The sequence below is a fragment of the Octopus sinensis genome, linkage group LG16 (assembly GCF_006345805.1).
Source record: "Octopus sinensis linkage group LG16, ASM634580v1, whole genome shotgun sequence".
Classification (NCBI taxonomy): Eukaryota; Metazoa; Mollusca; class Cephalopoda; order Octopoda; family Octopodidae; genus Octopus; species Octopus sinensis.
In genome coordinates, this window is record NC_043012.1 from 27555811 (window position 1) to 27561662 (window position 5852).

Consider the following 5852-nt stretch of genomic DNA (forward strand, 5'->3'; position numbering starts at 1 on the left):
ATAAAAGAGTAATGTATAATAAGTAAAATATATATAAAAGAGAATATAAATATAAGTAAATATAAATATAAGTATAGGTTACATCGAGGAAAATAATGATAATTTTAAATTCAAATCCAATAGTGTATTTATGTCATAAGGAAAATTACTAACTGAAACCCGGACATACATATATACCGCTCTGGATCCTAATGCAAGTGTTATTAATAATATTATGAATGTTAATAATGATAACATTAATGGTATTGACAACGATAATGATGCTAACTTTAATGATACTTTAGAAATTATTATGAAGTAATATAATGTACTATTGACTATGTATATTTGCATCTAGGTACTAATTTGTGTATGTTTATTATCACAATATTAAGTCAAAAAACTGAGACATTGAATGTGGAACACATATATATGTTTACTAATTTATATTATTTATTTATATAATTATGTATATGTATATTTTTATATGTATAAGAGTGTGAGTATATGCACTCATATGTATATGTCGTATTATGGGTATGCACCCACACCCATGTGGGTATATATGTAGACTGATTTATATTATATTACATAATCTCCGAAGAGGCCTTATGATATTTTTGTAAATGTCTCATTTATATCTATATATTGATCAACCATAAAGGGCTAATATTGGTAAAATGAGACATACTTATCTACATGGTCGAAACAGCTGTAAGGTGTAACCTATACTTATATTTATATTCTCTTTTATATATATTCTACTTATTATACAACATTACTCTTTTATGTACACTTTTTTATGTACATTCCTTTATGTACACTGATTTGTTCTGCTTTTTATATTTAACCCTACAGTCTCTTATGTGGTGGTTTAATAAAGTATATGATTAAGTATTATCTGGTAATTAATATTTGATTTAGATGTATTTCTCCATTTTCTTATCTTGTATTAGTAATTTGTGGTAAATCATTTTACCTTTGCCTATATAATACAGAAAATGAATTGATTGCATCGCAATCATTAACATTTATGTATTAACTTTGTTGGGTACTTCACTAGCAGTATTATGGATATATGTTATCCCCTGGAGGGTTGCATTTACAACCCCTATCTCAATTTGTATATATATATATATATATATATATATATATAAATAGTAATGCAATACGAGAGTATTGCTTTCCAGTAAAGAATAGCCCGTGAGGGAAAATTATACATAGAAGTAAATATATGGTACAACGAAGTACCGATATTTACTGGAAAATAGTGAACGTAATAAATACGACGCTAATGTATAGCTTCACCGCGTATGTACTAGCAAAAATGCGTGTGTGCAACAAACTTGAAAAAAATTGTCTTACCTCCAGGGAGAACATCTGAAAGATGAAATACCTAGAAAGGGATAATGTGGTACCGGTTTCAGATTTTTCAAGATATGTCTGCACACATTTACTTGATTTATCTTCATCAGCCAACATATACCTCGACAACATTTCAAATGTTTCCGCATCAATGCCAATACACTCGACTGAAACGCCAAAATGCTGACAGAACGAGAACAGTGAAGAAGTTTCAATAAAAATAGTAATGCAATACGAGAGTATTGCTTTATCTTGAAAAATCTGAAACCGGTACCACATTATCCCTTTCTAGGTATCTCATCTTTCAGATGTTCTCCCTGGAGGTAAGACAATTTTTTTCAAGTTTGTTGCACACACGCATTTTTGCTAGTACATACGCGGTGAAGCTATACATTAGCATCGTATTTATTACGTTCGCTATTTTCCAGTAAATATCGGTACTTCATTGTACCATATATTTACTTATATATATATATATATATATATATTATATATATATATATATATATATATAATATGTACATATATATATACATATATATATACATATATATATACATATTCATGAGTTTAATTTCTTATAAATGCTAAGACCAACATTTTTATGTTTAAAATTCAGTTATATAATATTCACCGACAAGATAAGTAACATTTTTTATTTACAATATTATCTAAATTTGAATTGTATTATGTTTGATTATTATTATTGTTGTTAAAATATTAATTTATATATAATTTCTTAATAATTATTAGTTACAATATGTTTATCTATTTATTTATTATGTTTATTATTATTTTTATAATGTGATTTAACGTATTACATATAATTTAATTTGAGAAATATTTTTGTAAGACAATATATTATTTAATAGTTAGGTGGTCCATTTATTACATGGTATTACATTTAAGTAAATAAGTTTAATATTAATAGATATTTTGATCAACTATATAATTGAATAATATATTAAATCTATAGATACTACATACATATTAAAAATATAGTTAGTTTATATAATAGGAGTGTATATATTTGAACCATTTTCTATTTTTAATTCTAATATTTATAGCTTGTACTAGTATTATGTATATTACTTAACATGAAGTCTTTTTAGTAGACATTACTTAATGAGAATAAGATTTTATTTAGATGTTTATTAAATAAATAAATTAATTAATTAATAATTTAACTTAATGTATATAGATTAAATTATAGTATTTAGTTTTCACTTAATGTATATTTTGAATTTTATATATATATTTGTTTTAAATAATTTAATTAATTGTATTTTATTTTCTAGTAATGATATATTATAGTTTATTATTCTTTTCTTATATATGTTAAAATTTTATTTTTATAGATATAATAAATATTTATACCTCTTTATTCTATTTTATTTACACAAGAATATATTTGTTAAGATATTTCGTATTTTACAAGATTATATATGTATATTCATTAATTTATCTAATTAATTATTTTATTATTTTTATCTTTAACCTGAAGAGTGACTATATTTATATTGAATTGATTTTACTGTTATCATTTATTAAATATAGCCACGAAACACGTGACGTTATTCTACCAAATATACGTTTTATTTATTATTTTGCATATTACTTAATCATTGGTATATGTTTTATCTTACATTTAATCTTTCTATAAGATGTAATTTTTCTAAATGGTATAATTTAATTTTTTCATTACTGAATCGGTAAAAGGTGGTTTTTTTTTCTAATTTATATATATATATATATTATATTTTGCGAAATTTGATTTAGTATTTCTAAATCGAATTTTTCCCTGTAAGTTTGGAATAATATTCCCTCATATTATTATTATATATATCTATATATATATATATCTTTATATATATATACACACACACACACACATATATATATATGTACATAATCAAATGTTATTCTTTAATTGTGATTTATTCTTTTATTCTCTTGCTTGTTTCAGCCTGGTGCAGCCTTCTGGCTTGCCAGTCCCCAGTCAAACTGTCCAATCCATGCCAGCATGGAAAGTGGACGTTAAGTGATGATCCCCATATATATATGTACATATATTATATATATATATATATATATATATGTACATATATATATATATATATATATATATATACATATATATAATATATTTGAGACAAAACCACTATTTTAAAATCAAACAAGGAAAGACTTAATCAATACATAAAATTTTAATATAAATTAAATAAACCGCCACTACAATTGTTTCATGTCTGCTACCGACATTCTTCAGGTGGATTTTCGATCTTCTAATCAGTATCAAATTATATATATATATATAGGGGTATAAAAGGTATTGGTATCAGGAAGACCCAAAAGGTATCGGGTAAAAGCTAAGTAAGTGCTATGGACAGACCATGGTTAAGCTCCAGGCTCAATATTGATTAGAATGAGGAATCCAACGTGGGTCATGTATTAGCATGCATATGTATCAACTGACAGAATGAGATTAAAAAAATCCAAGGCACTAAATAGATTTCATAATATTTATCAAGAAAAGTTCTTAACGCTGTTTCCGGGATATTTTATATATCCCTTCATCAGAAACAGTGCGAGAAATGTTTGAGTATTAATTATTGTAGGCAAGATATGAAATACAGAGGGAAGTAAGAGAATGAATATAGAAGTGAGATAGTTAAGGATATTGTATTTGCAGTACCATTATTCAAGTAGAATGGTTTATATAATGGTGAAAAAAAAGGGTGGATGCTACTGTAGCTTGTATCCCCAGGAGGACACCTCCTCCAGCTGGCTATTGACACACTATCTGTGCCGTATCAGTATTTGCAAAGGGAAGCCATCCTTCCCATCTCCAACCTGGCATGATACACATGGACTCGAGTTTCTGATGAAGGTATTGACCCATCATCAATGTGTGACAATCACCAGTTTTTTATTATGATAAAAATTATCATACATAGAAGGGACAGCACGGGACACTACAAACATTTAAAGGAATCGCTCAGCGAGTTATAAATAATCATTTTTTAAAAATGTATTTATATATTATAAAAGTTAATTTGGTTTTGTCCAACTTTTAGCTTGTTGTCCAGTGACTACACCTTACTTTTACCATTGGAGGGATTAAGAAGGGACATTCATTCCCAACTTCCTTGCCACATCCGTTCATCTTTTCTCATACACGCTTCTTGACAGGTACCTCCTCTCCAGCTCTATCTTGCTTTTCATGTGATACTTGAAGTATTGTAGCATTCCAGTGCCAGAGATGAATGTTCCTGTCTTGATCCCTTGCATTCTAGTTCTCCATGCACACTCATTACCGCGACTGTACATAGAAAACAAGCCTCACCTCCTTTGGATAATCCGATGGGTGGTACACTTTTAATCACAGACTCAGCTGATAGCTGTACTCTTCCTAGATGTGACAGTACGTGTTCTATGTAAATTGTCAACTCCGAAAGTTGAGCACACTGTACAAGAGCATGCAGGATAGTTTCCTTATCCTGCCTGCACTTTGGACATTCTGCTGGCACTGACAATCTATGCCTAGACAATTTCTTGTGAACAGGTAACACATTCCTAAAACACTGCCAGGTCAGGGATCTTTGGTAGTTATCCAAATACCCTGCCCTGAAAGTGTTCTGAAACAGTTTAGATAGCTGGTTCTCATCAAGCTCCAGAGTCTCTCCTAGCATGTCGTCACATTTGTACTCTTCCAAACCTTTATAAAATGTAGAGGTGGTATTTCCACTGCCAGATTTACCCGCCTTGTGGATTAGCACAAGTGCCTGCTGACATTCCTTTTGCTATTCAGTCGTGTTTTGTCTTTTAATCAAACTGGGTGTAAATTCCTCCAAGGATGCTGGTCGTGGAAAGAATTCCTCTGTGAGCGAATTCTACACCAGACCACCAGCCAGTAAAGCCAGGGATGCCTTAGTCTCAGTGCATGTTGGCACATCAGCCACCACGGCATCCCTAGGCCACCCTTTAACGGCTCTTGACAGCACACAGAGCACCTCACAAGTGGTTTCCCCTCCACAAAAAGCAAAAGAGAATTCGCACCAGCTTGCATAGCCATGAATCGGGGAAAGCCATGACGGTCAGACGGTAGGTGATATCAGACGCAATAGACATCTGCACCACCTCTGCCCTCCCTTTCAGGCACAGCACTCTTTTGGACCAGGTCCAATTTGTGCTTCTACCCTGTCCATCACCTCACTCCAATTCTTCTCCATCTGGGAGTCCAGACCAAACCAAACTCCAAGCAACTTAACAGAACCATCTGTCCAGTGCCCTACCACACTGGACGTAATTGGCTTGCTGCTCCAGGTGTCGAGCCACAAACTGATGGACTTGTCCTTGTTAACTTTTGTTCCTGCTACCGCCTCGTATCTTCTGATTGTCTCCACTACACGAGGTAGCTGGGTCATCTGCATATGCAGAGACACTCTTATCACATCCAATTTCATTAGGGGTGCTTCCTAAATTTTCCAACTTTTGCAGTAATAGCT